General features: G+C 41.0%; 1 long non-coding RNA gene across 1 annotated transcript; it reads left to right on the top strand.

Annotated features, from left to right (window-relative positions):
* The first annotated feature begins 8,571 nt into the window (after positions 1-8,571).
* On the top strand, positions 8,572-10,174 carry LOC143502702 (uncharacterized). Its single transcript, XR_013127121.1, has 3 exons — positions 8,572-8,750; positions 9,120-9,221; positions 9,740-10,174. It is a non-coding gene; the product is annotated as an uncharacterized LOC143502702 (long non-coding RNA).
* The last annotated feature ends 6,504 nt before the right edge of the window (positions 10,175-16,678 follow it).

Here is a 16,678-nt window from a genome sequence, read left to right as displayed (position 1 = left end):
TGTGTTAACACACACTAACATATTAGCCTGGGGAGTATTTTTAGGTTAATTTGTTTAATTTTGGAATTTAGCAATAGATACATTGTACACAAAATATTAACACTCTGTCACCATCTCATCAAACTTTCACACTTATAAGTTTCCTCAATTCCTTTCTCTCTTATTCCATCTTATCCTTCTCCACTCTCTCTTCTTCCACCACCGCTCAGTTGTTTGTCTCTCGCTTTTCTCTTTGGTGAAATAAAACTATATATACTAACTTTCCTCTTAATTTCTTTAAGATTCAAAGTAACTTAATAGTATACAGTGAGGAGAACAAGTATTTGATACACTGCCGATTTTGCTGGTTTTCACACTTGCAATGCATGTAGAAATCTGTAATTTTTATCATAGGTGCTCTTCAAGTGTGAGTGATGGAATCTAAAAACAAAATCCAGAAAATCATACTGAATGACTTTTAAATTATTAATTTGCATTTTATTGCAGGAAATATGTATTTGATACCTTACCAAACAGTACGAATTCTGGCTCTCACAGACCTGTTAGTTGCTCTTTAAGAGGCCCTCCTGTTCTCCACTCATTACCTGTATTACCTGTACCTATTTGAACTAAATAGAATAAAAAGACACCTGTCCACACTCACACACAAACAAACTCCAACCTCACCACAATGGCCAAGACCAGAGAGCTGTGCAAGGACATCAGGGAAAAAATTATAGCCCTGCTCAAGGCCGGAATGGGCTACAGGAAGATAGACAAACAGGTTAATGAGAAGACAACACCTGTAGGCACAATAATTAGAAAATGGAAGAAGACAAAGATAACAGTGAACCTCCCTCGGTCTGGAGCTCCCTGCAAGATCTCACCTCGTGGGGTTGCACTGATAGTGAGGAAGGTAAGGAAAGAGCCCAAAACTACTCAGCAGGACCTGGTCAATGACCTGCAGCAAGCTGGAAACACTGTTTCCAAAAAAACTATTAGTAATACATTGCGCCGTCATGGCTTAAAATCCTGCAGTGCACGCAAGGTCCCCCTGCTTAAGCCAGCACATGTCCAGACCCGTCTGAAGTTTGCCTATGACCATATAGATGATCCAGATGAGGTGTGGGAGATGGTAATGTGGTCAGATGAGACAAAAATAGAGCTTTATGGTCTAAACTCCACTCACCGTGTTTGGAGGAAAAAGAAGGAAGAGTACAAACCCAAGAACACCATCCCTACAGTGAAACACGCAGGTGGAAGCATCATGGTTTGGGGATGCTTTTCTGCAAAGGGGACAGGGCGACTGCACTGCATTGAGGGGAGGATGGATGGAGACATGTATTGCGAGATATTGGCCAACAACCTCCTTCCCTCAGTAAGAGCAGTGAAGATGGGTCGCGGTTGGGTCTATCAACATGACAATGACCCGAAGCACACCGCCCGGGCAACTAAGGAGTGGCTACATAAGAAGCATCTCCAGGTCCTGGAGTGGCCTAGCCAGTCTCCAGATCTGAAACTGATCGAAAATCTCTGAAGACACCTGAAACTCTGTGTTGCCCAGCGACAGCCTAGAAACCTCAAGGATCTGGAGAAGATCTGTATGGAGGAGTGGGCCAAAACCCCTGCTGTAGTGTGTGCAAACCTTGTAAAGAACTACAGGAAACGTCTTACTTCTGTAATCGCAAACAAAGATTTCTCTACCAAGTATTAAGTTTTGTTTTTCTGATGTATCAAATACTTATTTCCTGCAATAAAATGCAAATTAATAATTTAAAAGTCATTCAATGTGATTTTCTGGATTTTGTTTTTGTCACGCTATGGTTCCCGAACCCTTCCTTTGGGGCGTGTGTTAACGTTGTCTGCGTCTACTCGTCTGCGTCAGTGTATCTCCGTGGGTGCGGGTGTGTCTTGTAATCATCCGTCTCACCTGTGGCTCGTCTCGTCATCACGTGGGGTTGATGTGGTCTGTCTATTTAATGTGCGTTCGCGCAGTCTCTTGTGCTCGTCGTTGTCTATAGTCTGCCAGTTGTGTGCTTTGTGTTTGTTCTTCGTGCGCTATTGCGCAATATACGTCAAATAAAACGTGTCGTTCGGACCAGAGACCTGGACTCGTGTCTCGTCCTTTCTCCAGCGCCCCAGCGTCACAGTTTTTAGATTCCATCACTCACACTTAAAGAGCACCTATGATAAAAATGACAGATTTCTACATGCATTGCAAGTGTGAAAACCAGCAAAATTGGCAGCGTATCAAATACTTGTTCTCCTCACTGTATATAATAATAATATTTAGTATAATATTTAGTAACTAAATATTATCTTAACCTGCTTTACACAGAACTAACGCCAGATCTAGCTAAGATTACATGTATGTTTAGTGAAATTTTTATCATCTCATAATTAGCATCGCAACTTTCCTAGCACCATGCTTTCACTATAATTTCATATCTTAATAGATGATTAATCAGTTTTTACGTATTTCCTCCCACGTCTCACACACAGGTTAGTGCAGGTTCACTGGAAAGGGTGTGCACCGTTTGATTACAGGAATGCTTTTCTTCCTCAGAAATGTCTTATCTCTGCTATTCATAGTTAAATAATAATAATCTTTATTTGTATAGCACCTTTCACACATACATGCAACTCAAAGTGCTTTAATAATAATAATAATAATAATAATAATAATAATCTTTATTTGTATAGCACCTTTCATACATACATGCAACTCAAAGTGCTTTACAGTATAAATAAAAGAAACATAAAAAGGAGAAGACAAAAAGAAAATGTTAGAAGAAATTAAAGTAAAATAACATAAAATGTAAAAAAGTAAAGTAAACAATATAATAAAAAAGTAAAGTAAAACTAATTAAGATAAGTAAATATAAGAAGATAAAAATAAAATATTAAAATCTAGATCTAGCTTTACAGTATAAATAAAAAAAAAACATTAAAAGGAGATAAGACAAAAAGGCAAAAAGAAAATGTTAAAAGAAATAAAAGATAAAAATATTAAAATAACATAAAAAGTAAAAAAGTAAAGTAAATAAGATAAAACTATTAAGATAATTAGATTTAGATAATAATAGACAACATAATGTAATAAAGTAAATAAGATTGAGGGTTTCTTAACTAAAAGCAGATCTAAACAGGAATGTTTTGAGACTCTTCTTAAAGCTGTGCAGGGATGAAATGCCTCTGAGCTCTTCAGGAAGAGAATTCCAGAGCTTTGGGCCATAGTGGCTAAAAGCACCCTCGCCAATCTTTAATCAGCTTTTAGGAATCACCAGTAGATTACTGTTTGAAGACCTGAGAGACCTGACTGCATGGACGTAATTTTGATTTCAAAAGTGGGGGGGACATGGATTCGTCGCTATTTAAATATTTGGTTTTAACCGTAAAAACTGGGGGGGGGACCAAAACCGGCTTTTGAAAAAGTGGGGGGGGTCCCCCCTGCCCCCCCCCCCCCCCCCCCCCCCAAAATTACGTCCGTGCCTGACTGGAACATATCTAACCATCATTTCACTGAGGTAAAGAGGGGCAAAACCATGAAGACATTTAAAAACCATGACTAGAACCTTAAAATCTATTCTAAATCTGACAGGTAACCAGTGCAGTGAGTGGAGTGCAGGTGTAATATGATCTCTCTTTCTCCTGCGGGTTAGGACCCTTGCAACAGCATTCTGAACTTGCTGTAGGTGAGAAATAGAGCTCTTTGGAAGAGCAGATAGAAAAGCGTTACAATAATCTAGCCTTGATGTGATAAATCACATCAGCGCGTCTTCTCCTTGTCGTGTTTTTTTTACTTTGATCTCAGTATTAGATTCATAACAAAGTCAGCCTTTTGCCATCAGAAAGTTATAGTCAAAGTCAGTTTAGTAATTTGTTACACATCAATTCTTGCATTGATGCATTTCAGTCCTTAAATTAAAGATTCAATTAAAGATTCAAACACAGATTCAGAAGGTCCTGAATCTAGTAAATGATCTAGTGAATATCCGAACTGATATTTTGGAGTTTGTTAAGATCTATTTCCATTTATTAAAAATTACTTTCATAATGACTTTAAACATAAAGCAAGATTTGAGCCTGTAACTTAAAATCGATGTATCCAAGTTTTATTTTTAAAGATTACCGTAATGGTCGTTGCTTGTAGAGATGTGAGGGAAAATGCTTTATAGGTGTGGGTTATTGACTATTTGTTACAGATCAGCTACAACTGAGTTTCAAAGAGTCAATATAAGATGCCAGACCATTTTCTCATTCTGAGTAATGATACAAATGTCAGCGCTTCATTGCTTGATTGTGAATGATTATTGATTGTAAGTGTAATGTTCCTGGTTTTGGCATTGCAAAAAAATCTAATTCGTTAACGTTTTCTGTAGGGGGAGTTCTGGGGAAAGCACCTGACAGGATGTTAAGGTCCATTATTAAGGCTTAGAGGGAAAATAAAAGAAGACCTGCTTTCTGTCTTCAATCTGAGGGTGGACCTCATGGCAAGATGTTGATGAAAAAGTGAAGGACTGCAGTAGTTTGACCTCAATTATAATCATTCTGATCTTTCAGGAATTAATCAGCTGTGAATCTTGATTAATAAATGTGTACGCAACAGTCACAATACTTGGAAAAGGCAGTGAGGTTATTCAGCACACTGGCTTACTCATGTTAGGCGCAAGGAATGCACAGCACTGAACGGCGGGACCTGTATGCATTTTAGGAGTGAGGTAAATGAGTGACAGGTCTGTAAGATGATCAGTAGGCGGGTGACTGTGCAGGGGAGGTGGAGTGTGTGAGAGTGGATATCTCCCCTGTGGTGGTGGACTGGCCTACCGTGACACACTCATGTATAGATGTAAGCATGAATGTTAAATACAATGAGAAATGGATCAAATAATGCAGAACAAGATAACACAGAAATTGAAATTGTGCTCCAGTGTATATTGTGACCTGACTTTGTATTGTTTTTGATTTAGTATTTTGTCTTTCTGCAAGTGCCTTGAGCACGTAAGTAGCTGGATGGGTCAAAACTTTCTACAGTTGAATGAAGACAAATAAAGATTATTATAATTGGTAATAGCAATGAAAGCCACAGACTAGATTCCTACTTAAGACTCGAAAACACTAAACTCTAAAAAGCTAACTCGTAATAATGGCATAGTAATAGACATTTATCTCAATTTTAGCAGTCACAATGTCAATAATCTAACAGACGCTCGCATATCACTCCTCTGTTAATATCTTTACACTGGCTTCCTGTTGAATACAGGATCCAGTTTAAAATATTAACACTTACTTATAGAGCATTGCATGGCCAGGCCCCTAATTATTTGGTTGATCTGCTTCACCCATATGTGCCAGCTTGTTCTCTTAGATCGAGTGACTTGAATTCACTGACTGTTCCACGTTCTCGCTTAAAGACTCGTGGAGATCGAGCTTTTGCGGTTATTGCTCCCAAACTGTGGAATGCACTGCCCCTGTCTTTAAGATTGGCTGTGTCTGTGGAATCTTTTTAAAAGCATTTAAAGACCTACCTGTTTAAACAAGCATTTGGATAAATGGACCAGACAGAAACGCATTATGTCTTCGTGAATTATGTGCTGTTTTGTTTATATATTGTGTGGCGTTTTATATATTTTAGTTGTATTGTGTATATGTAAAGCACTTTGTGGCCTTTGTCTGAGAAAAGTGCTATATAAATAAATTTTACTTACTTACTTTACTTACAATAAATAAGTCAGCGTTTTATAAGCTTAAGAACATTAATAAGATCACAAATTTCTTGACTAAACCAGATTTTGAGAAACTCCAAATCTCTAGCCAGGTTGATTTACTGTAATGGCCTCCTAACATATATGGGTGTGTGTGTATATATATTGGGGTTAATGTGTAAGTACATTTGTGGGTGTATATATATGTCCATAAGAGGGTATATGGGTGTGTGTGAATGTGTGTGGGAATGTAGGGGAGGATGTACATGTGCATGTAGGTGTATATGTGCGCTGGGGCCTAGCTGATGGCCCGTGGGGGGGGGGGGGGGCTCTGTTACCTCTGGTTCCCTGGACCTGCGCTCCTTGGGTGGGGGGGCGCTCCCTCTCCCGCCTGCTGGGATGGACATGCGGGGGTCACTGGGAAGTGCGTCCCTGGGACTCAACTGCTCCTGGGGGGCCGTGGGCGGGTGGGATTCACGGGTCTTTCTCTGCCGGCCTCTGGGGGAATGTTGTTACAGCTTTCTACCCTTGCTGGGAAGTACATTCCGTACATTTATCCTATGTTGCACTTTTATGTTGCACATAAACACACACTCACACATACACATACATCACAGTCATTTGTGCTATATGTCTTGGGTACACTTGCTACTCTTCTTTGCAGTGGTCATTTGAGCTGGTTGTCTTTATTTTATTTTTTCCCTGCACTTCTGTCTTTTCTCTTTTTATTTTCTCTTCCCCTCTTTTGTATATCTTCTTATGGTCCACCTAACCCCAATTATTGTTATCACTATTGCACTATATTATACAGAATTGTTATTATCTGATCTGTATATAAAAACAAAGTTGTCCTCCAAAGATGGGGGGGGGGGGGGGGGAGGAGGTGGGCCACAAAAAATAAATAAATAAATACAGCTCTTAGATCTTTACAAGAACTGATATTTTGGAAGTGTTAAGATATTTATTTACTTCCATATCCACTGGTATACATTTTTGTTAAAAATCACTTTCACAATGATTTTACACATTCAATGAAGATTTGAAATAGGTCTGTAGTTTCATATGGAACTATGGAAGTCACCTAGACAATTTTGTGTTTTCCCTGAAATCTCATACTTTTATTTATCAAATGAGTTGCAAAATGAATAGAAATATAGTCCAGACATTGACAATGTATAAATAGTGTTTTTTTTTTATTTGAAATAATTTTCTACTTTAAACTTTGCTTTCGTCAAAGAATGCTCCCTTAGCAGCAATTACAGCATTGCAGACCTTTGGCATTCTAGCTGTTAATTTGCTGAGGTAATCTGGAGAAATTTCACCCCATGCTTCCAGAAGCCGCTCCCACAAGTTTGATTGGGTTAATGGGCACTTTTTTCGTACCATACGGTCAAGCTGCTCCCACAACAGCTCAATGGGGTTGAGATCTGGTGACTGCGCTGGCCACTCCATTACCGATAAAACACCAGCTGCCTGCTTCTTCTCTAAATAGTTTGTGCATAATTTGGAGGTGTGCTTTGGGTCATTGTCCAGTTGCAGGATGAAATTGGCTCCAATCAAGCGCTGTCCACAGGGTATGGCATGGTGTTGCAAAATGGAGTGATAGCCTTCCTTATTCAAAATCCCTTTTACCTTGTTCAAATCTCCCACTTTACCAGCACCAAAGCAACCCCAGACCATCACATTACCTCCACCATGTTTGACAGATGGTGTCAGGCACTCTTCCAGCATCTTTTCAGTTGTTCTGCGTCTCACAAATGTTCGTCTGTGTGATCCAAACACCTCAAACTTTGATTCATCTGTCCATAACACTTTTTTCCAATCTTCCTCTGTCCAATGTCTGTTCTTTTGCCCATATTAATCTTTTTCTTTTATTAGCCAGATATGGCTTTTTCTTTGCCACTCTGCCCTGAAGGCCAGCATCCCGGAGTCGCCTCTTCACTGTAGACGTTGACACTGGCGTTTTGCGGGTACTATTTAATGAAGCTGCCAGTTGAGGACCTGTGAGGCGTCGATTTCTCAAACTGGAGACTCTAATGTACTTGTCTTCTTGCTCAGCTGTGCAACGGGGCCTTCCACTTCTCCTTCTACTCTGGTTAGAGCCTGTCTGTGCAGTTTCTTGGCAATGTCTCGCATGGAATAGACTTCATTTCTCAGAACAAGAATAGACTGTCGAGTTTCAATTGAAAGTTGTTTTTTTCTGGCCATTTTGTGATTTAATCAAACCAACAATTGTAATGCTGCAGATTCTCAACTAGCTCAAAGGAAGGTCAGTGTTATAGCTTCTCTAATCAGCAAAACTGTTTTCAGCTGTGCTAACCTACTTGCACAAGGGTATTCAAGGGTTTTCTAAATATCCAATAGCCTCCTTACAGAGTTAGCAAACACAATGTACCATTAGAACACTGGAGTGATGGTTGTTGGAAATGGGTCTCCATACATCTATGTAGATATTGCATTAAAAACCAGATGTTTACAGCTAGAATAGTCATTTACCACATTAATAATGTATAGAGTGTATTTTTGATGCATTTAATGTTAGCTAAATTGAAAAAAAAAACTGCTTTTCTTTCAAAAATAACAACATTTCTAAGTGACCCCAAACTTTTGAACGGTAGTGTACTCTTGAAACAACTCGAGACAATGAACCGGAGGTTCAACTTTCGACTCCTGCTAAATAAATCAGGGACTGACATAAAACATCTGGATAGAAACACAAGAAAAGAACCGGAAACAGGTCTGACAAGCATGCGTGGGCGGGGCCAGGATTGACACACTCACTAGAGTAACCACATTATTGGTCAGAGATATATCAGAAGACCAGTCCTCTGAGTGATGTTGCAATAGTACGTCATATTTGTGTCGTCACTCTAGGTAGTTTTGTATGAATAAATAGGGAAGCATTTCAGCAAGTCTTCCACGGTTGCAACAGGCATTCTGTCTCTCTGAGAAAAGTTTTACTGAGCCGAACGAACACATCACTACTGAAGCACGATGACTTCTGTACCTGGAGGATGGAGCAAATGGGTAGATGCTGATGAAGATGTGAAGGACCTCTGCCGTAAGGTTAGTGACATCATTTATTTTCTTTGCACTATGCTTGTTTAACTGAGTGATTAACCTTGAGTTATCAATTATTTAATTAAAAATATATAATTTTAATGTGCATATTTTAATAGTTACTAAGTTACTGTTATTTATCTATCCCAATGGCCACAAAAAAACACATATTCCAAACTTCCACATCACTGCTGCATTGACTGTAGAAGTAAGATCTGTAGAAGGTGGACATAAAAGTATGAATATTAAGTACACATCAAGAAAGGAATTAAACAATGTAGAATAAGATAATGAATATAAAAGATAAAACATGACAATGCTCCAGTGTAGATTGTGACCTGACTTTATACTGTTTTTGGTTATGTTTGATTTCAGGTAAAGGATGCTGTTGAGGAGAAGACTCAACAGACCTTTACTATTTTTAACCCCCTGACATATCGAACCCAAATTGTAAGAGGACGGAATCTTGATATTGTGGTATGTGTAAATATATTAGTCACAAAATCCATTGCATTGCAAATTTTTCAGGTTTCTAAGATTCAAGATTCATTTTGCTTCTCCAGTTTGTGCAGTAATGAATATACTATTTCTCAGTTTATTGTTCATCTAACAGCCCTTGCCAAGCTATGTTACTGCTGTTATGGTGTTGAAAATGTGCAATAAACACAATGCCATTCCATATCACCATGACAGCCATTTCACACCTAATATACCATATATCATTAGAAAGCTTAGCTACTTCCCTAAGTAAGTATTATAATACCTCCACTTGTGTCCAATAACTGGTTAATGTAATGTGACATGTATCTACACGTTATTGTAGACCAAGCAAGTGAAAACCTTGATTCGAATATGTGTTTGAGCTATCTTTAGAGAGGTTCTGTTGTACAATTAAGGAATAGTGGCCTTTGCCAACTATTCCTATATATTTCCTAGTTTTCTAAACTTAATATTTTTTTAATCTCTCTCTCTCTCTCTCTCTCTCTCTCTCTCAGTTGTATATCGGAAAACTGAGATGTCTGGGTCTGCGTGTTTGGGAGGATGTTGCACCAGTTAAACTGAACGTGATTGCAACTGAGTTTTTTCCATTGCCCACTGGCAACTTGGACAAATTGCATTGATCCTGTGTATCTTCACCACAAATTATGAAAATGTATGTGACTTTAACTGTTTTGTCACGGCGGGCCCCCTGCTGGTCGCCCCGTTTACAGTGGCAGTTGTCTTGTTGTTGCGTTGTGTTTGTCCCATAGGTGGGCGGGGCCTATGATCCGCCTCACCTGACGGTCGATATATGTCATTGTCTATATATGTCTTGTCTTTGTACCAGTTGACTGCTGGATATTATATCCTTAATTCGGATCGTGTCACGGGTTTTTGGTTTTGTGCAATGTGTGCATTAAAACCTCCTTATCCTCTGAGACTTGGCATGATCACTTCCATTTTATTTTGCACTCCCTGCCCATCACATATATGTCAAAAACCATATATTACATTTGTTTTACACACAACATGACAACATAACTATCTAGGATAGCAACAATCTGTGTGCCTCGAGGAGACCTCTTCTTGCTTCTACTTACACTGGATTTTCTCTGCAAATCCATAAATCACTCTCATTGACATATGGTACCTGGCACTAAATACTAGCATATCTCTAATCAAACAGAACATGTCTTCAACCTGTAATTACCTTATGGCTTCTACTTTTGCCTTGGCTAAGATTTTGTGGTAACTGCAGAGCCAGACAGATATTACAGGTACTGGCAAACTAGTCAAACATTGTGAAATAAGACAAGGTTCAGAAAAAGCCGAGCTAATAGATATAAATATATTAAATATAAAATAAATATACTCAATATAAAAAAGGTCAAGCAGCTGGTCTGAGATCAGAATGTTTACTGATTACTTGTAATCATTTGTGATTACAACTGATTACTTGTAATGTTTAATAAATAAAGGATTACACAAGCATTTCCCTACCTTGCAATGTAAAATGAATAATGTCAGCTATATCAATCCACTGACTAACAGTGTATCATAATGAAAAATACATCTTAATCATTAAAACAACCCTGTTTTCATGACTAAAATTTAATTAGGAACACAATATGTTATGGGGGAATATTTTATGTCATATTTCATAAAAAACATGTTACTTCTGTTTCTGTTAAGAAAAGAGATTTAGGCCCTGGTTGCCCACTAGATGTCACTGTGGCGTGTGATGATTCGAACGTTTCACAAGATCGAATCATTTTCCGAATCAATTGGTTCATTTGATTCAGTCTCCCAAAAACCCAACTTTTGCCATCACTACAGGGTTGCCAACTCTCACGCATTGAGCGTGAGACACACGCATTTGACCGTTTTCACACGCTCTCACGCCACACTTCCAATATCTCACGCCGAAAAAAAATATCCAGTTTATTTGATTCAACATATATATGATTCACACATATATGATTCAATACGTTACTAGTTCGCTAGCTCTGGCGCCATCCACCGGCGATATAACACTGAATCTGTGTCCATTTTACGTTCAATTCTTTGTTTATAGCTTATGCAGTTTGATCTCTCCCGATGTTTTGCACAAGTTTCAGTAGGATAACTCACACTGACTTGTTTTATTTTACTATGTGTTTCACCCATTTTAGCCACTAGAAGGCACCAAAATTCTATAGATTTTTCCTTAGTGGGAACTTGTTTGTTTGGTTGTTATATGTCTAGTTATGTATTTTTGCCATGAGGCATGTATCTAAGAAGTCAATCTAAGTGTATTGATCTCTGGTAAAAGCTCTGATGAACTTAAACAGGACTACATCTATTTCTATAAGCTACTCAGAATCTGCAATGTCAGCAAATTAAATGATCTTTAAAAAGAAAAACATCACAATCAGTTCTTCTGGATGTCAGTTTGTATCTCAAAAAGTAGATTAGGTAGGAGATGTTGAATGGATAAAAACTTGATGACTCACTTAAAGGGCTCCACAATATGGGCAGAAGACAATATTACGATTATATCATCATAAAATACATTTACATTTACATTTAGGGCATTTAGCAGACATTCATGTCCAGTGTGACTTACAAACTAATATACCTTCCATCATGTTAGAGATTGTTGATTGCTTGAATAAGCAGTAGTCAAAGACTGGCATACAAAACTGTCACTAAATCATGTGAACACCACATACCACTACAAAGGCCATACTGTGATGATGTTTGGAGTGATATAAGGTGTGATGTTTGGAGTGATAGAATGTGCACCCCAGCATGCAAATGTGTGAAGGTAAAGGATCTCCTGCTTCTCCAGGCTCCTGTTTGTATGTGTTTGATGCGCTGAGAGCAGACAGAACTACGGCCGCACACGGGTGAGAGAAGAGCCCTGCACCCCCTCGTAACGCACCCACGCCTGCCACATCTGTGGGCTCTGTAATGTCCAGCTAAATAAAGTCACTGCTCCCCCCCCCTCCGTTTGAGTCCTCTGTTCATGGCTGTCTCTCTGCCATCGTCTCATTAGGCTGGAGCTCAGAGTGCCTTTCCTGGACCACAGGTTCACCGCCTACTTCCTCTCTCTGCCTGAGGAGATGAGGGTGCCTAAGGTGAGGAGAACTTTACTACGTTCAGAAACATTTCCAGAGCAGAGGTGGAACGCTGGGTTATAATCTGTAATAATCTGATGGTTTCTGCTGTGATCTACTCCTAGCTCAGCTCCTTGAATGGGTAACAGAGATCTGTGCCCTGAGGATGTTTTCACTGGTCTCTTTCATTAGTGATCTGGTTTTGAACAAACAAGCAAGTGGATGTTTTAAATATTAGTTTATACCATAAATGCACTCGTAAATATTGGTTATGCAATGTACAAACACAGAGGTCCATCAGTGTAAAGTTTATTTGAAATGGTGTAAAGTCTGTTGAACACATTTGCTGCAAGTGTTCACTTCTTCCTTCTACACGTTTCACCAGCTCTTGTATGAACATGGGATACGCATCCTGGCATGAGCAGAACATTTATTAAGTCTCGAAATTGTGGTTTGAAGACAATCATCTATTTATTATAAACGTATAAACTCGTTTTTTTTTATTTGTGTGACGCTCGGGCTGTCCCGAAGGATGAGACACGGAATCCTCTTGGACTGACGTCACGTTTGTTTTATTTATAACAATAGCGCTGTCTAGCGCACAGGCAACACTCACACTTGCACACAGACGTGTAAACATAGACAACGACGAGCACAGGACACTGCGCGAGCGCGCATTAAATAGACAAACCACATTAGCCCCACGTGATCACGAGACGATTCACAGGTGAGACTTATTAATCACACGACATAACCCCAACCACGAATCTCCACTGACGCAGACAAAGCACGTGGACAACGTTGACACACGCCCAAAAGGGAGGGGCCGGGTCCTCAACATGACAGACGCCCCCTCCAAGGGCACTACACGTCCCGGGGTGCCAACAGGACCGAGTGCCCCGAACCCACGACGATGGGCGGATCCGACGCGCTCAATCCTGCGTCTGGGAGGTGACTGCCCTTGGCGAAGCGTCCGTTACGAATCGCCTAGCACACCCTCCCTGGGAAGACGGGGGAAAAGACGTTAGACACACTCAACGGAACAGACACGAATACACACACCGGTACATTCACACACAGAGGAACAAACGGGATTAGGGGATTCGGCACACATACGGGAAGACTTACAAACACTGGTACACACACACACGACATAGGCGCCAGGCTGCGCGCCAGCAGGAGAGAGATGAGGAGAGAGAGGTCGGGAGCTACTGGTGCAGCAGGTGCTGCGGAGGGCGGTGCTCCTCCTGCCCTTGCTGCAGTCCCTCCACCGGACGCAGCGCGGCTGGCGGACGTGCCTGGCGCAGCGCGGCTGGCGGACGCGCCTGGCGGACGCGCCTGGCGCAGCGCGGCTGGCGGACCCTCCGGAGTCAGCCCTGGGCGCGGTCACTTCCATCTCCTCCGTCTCGCTACCCTGGCTCCAACTCATGGGCTGCTCCGGGCTGCCACCCCGGGAGCAGTCCATCTCCTCTTCTCCAGAGCGATCGGAGGACGACTTCCACCTTCCCTTCACCGTCTCAGCAGAGCATTCAGAGGGGGGCAGACCGTCCTCTTCCTCAGAGTAGAATTCGCTGTCCGTGCACTCTGAGACGCCCGAGTGCACGGACAGAGGACGATCTTCCTCCTCTTCCTCACCGTAATTGGCGGGGTATGCCGATTGCTCCGACTGAGGGTAGTCCCCAACCTCGACCTCCTCCCCCTCCTCTATGACGGAAGAGGAACCAACGGGCGGAGGGAGGTAGTCCTCTTCCTCGGACTCCTCCTCCTCCTCTGACCTGTAGTCGAGTGTGGACGCGTCTTCCAGCGACAGGGGGTAGGCTTCCTCTCCTTCCCCGCCGTAGTCAACGGTGGAAGCATCGCATAGTGACGGAGGGTATGACTCCTCCCCTTCGTCCTGTTCCTCCTCGGAGTCCCCCTCCCCAAACTCGTTCTCCGGGGTGGACTCGATAGCACCGCAGACGCAGGAGTCCACCCTCAGAGAAGAGCGGGCGCGGGACGGAGGGGAGTGTCGTTCCCTCCAAATCCTCACCGCGCCCTGGCGGAAGGTCTCCGCCAGCTCGGGGTCTCTCTCCTCTAGCCCCTGGGCTGTGGCCAGCTGGAGGGCGCACACTGGGTCTTTCTCCAGCTGTTCCTGCGTCGGGGTTCTCTCCTCCTCCCCAAGCTCACCCTCTAGTGGCGCGTCCGTCCCGTAGAATGCCGGGACGCTTACGCGGACAGGCGAGCTCTCCCGGGAAGACGAGGGGTGTCTCTCCTCCCACACCCGCACAGCTGACACTCGTTGTTTTTATCACCACATCCGTAGACCCTAACAAAATCATGACCCGTCTTAGCACTAGGGGTGTATTCAACTAAGGATTTTCATAGTCGAATCTGATTCGTCAGCTTTTCCCTTTAGTTGACTAATAGTCGAATCAGGTTTATTTATATTTTTTTTATTTAGAGCACCTTAAAACGGGATCCCGTTCTCATTCAGGACTTTTTTCCTCTTCAAAGTAAAAATCTAAAACACTCAGATAAATGAATAAACACGGTAGGTTGGCTTTATTCAGCTTTTATTTATTTTTTTTAAATGAAACGTTAGAGAACATTAGCAGTCAGTGCGCATTGCGCATATCGAACTGTCAGACAGGTACTGTGCAAAAATATTTTAAATAAAATATGCCTGCCTGAAAATAAAAAAATTGCCACACAACAGCAAAAAAATACAAGGAAAGGTTCTAGTAACGGGGTTTAAAATCAAACAACAACAAAAAATGTTTATAGGCCTACTTGCTGAGACGCACCACGACAAGACGACTGAAACAACAAACGTTTTTTTCGCCTTACACGTTTTAAATGGTATGCCATGTTGGTTGTTGTCGTGCGAAATGAAAGACGTTGATGACATAACTTGCACTTTAATTTGTTTGATTCATCTTTATGTTTTTCAAAATACTTTTGAAGTTTTTTAGTAGCCATTATAATCTCGGCAGATGCTGCTCGTATTCTGTAGCGTGTTCAGCTCCGCTCGTTTGGATTGTGCAACTGCAGGGTGTGATTTATTAATGTGTAGTAAGGAAGATGCCTATTGTTAATGCGCAAACATCATTTTAAAATATTTATTACCAGAAATTAGGATGATTTTATTTGACAAAAGGCTATATATAATGAAAACAAAGACATTTCATGTAACAACTAATGCTTAGCAGCATCCTTGGGCACCTCCATGCAGTTAGAATGGTACATTCGACTATGACGTTCATAGTCGACTAGGGGGTATAGTCGACTATAGTCGAATCAGCGACTATTGCAGGTCACCCCTACTTAGCACATTTCAGTTCAACGTCTCTGTGGTATCTCCAGCACCTCTCTCCTATACCCCGCCATAATGCAACATGGCACCCATGACCACTTCCTCATAGCCTTCTTCATAATCCTCTCCAGCCTATCCAATAATTTCTGTAATTCACCTCATGAGTCATTAGTGGCCATCTACTAAGTGGGAGCAAGCCAAACTGGAGATGCCACAATTTAAATACATCTTAACAGACAGATTGTCAAATAAACTGGGATACTGTCCCTAATATCCCCCATTTCTTTACGATTGGCTTTTCACAAATACCATGTTGTGTTTGTTAAAGAACTATTAAAGCTTCAAGAGTGCAAGAAAATGGCTCTTGGGATTTCTAAATTGCTCTTGGGATATCACTCTATATTGCTTGGGGACTGCAAATATATTTGCCGAAAGTGATAAATTACCAATTCTTTTAAAATTGAATGATTTCTTTTAAAAATTATTTTCTGGCTTCCATCTTTAAATCTTGTACTTCTATTTGGGAAGTGTGTTTTTCCTGTTGGTATCTTTGTTGGCATGTGCAAGTCTCGCTTTTAACATTTATCATTCTGCTGAACACCTTTGAATGGGAAAATGAGGGATGTGTAATATGTAATTTCCAAACAATTTTTAGAATGCTATGGCATTCTACAGATTTTTCCTGTTGTGGTTTCACACTGTTCATAGGAAATTTAGCAAAAATTCACTATTTATTTTTGTAAATAAACAAGGCAATGTCAAGTTAACTGACTTCTGAATAACTTTGTAATTGTGCATGCATTCCTTCACAATTTCCATAGTCTGTGCCAATGCCTACCATATACTCACCAGCCACTTTATTAGGTACACCCAAACTGCTCATTAACGCAAATGTCAAATCAGCCAATCACATGGCAGCAGAAGAGAATGGCCAGACTGGTTTGAGCTAATAGAACAGCAATAGTAACTCAAATAACCAGTTGTTACAACCGAGACATGCAGAAGAGCATCTCTGAATGCACACCACATCAAAACTTGAGGTGGATGGGCTACAGCAGCAGAAG

Source organism: Brachyhypopomus gauderio, unplaced genomic scaffold (genome assembly GCF_052324685.1).
Source record: "Brachyhypopomus gauderio isolate BG-103 unplaced genomic scaffold, BGAUD_0.2 sc197, whole genome shotgun sequence".
In the NCBI taxonomy this organism is placed as follows: Eukaryota; Metazoa; Chordata; class Actinopteri; order Gymnotiformes; family Hypopomidae; genus Brachyhypopomus; species Brachyhypopomus gauderio.
The sequence above is the reverse complement of the archived record's forward strand: the minus strand, read 5'-3'. Positions and strand labels throughout refer to the sequence as shown.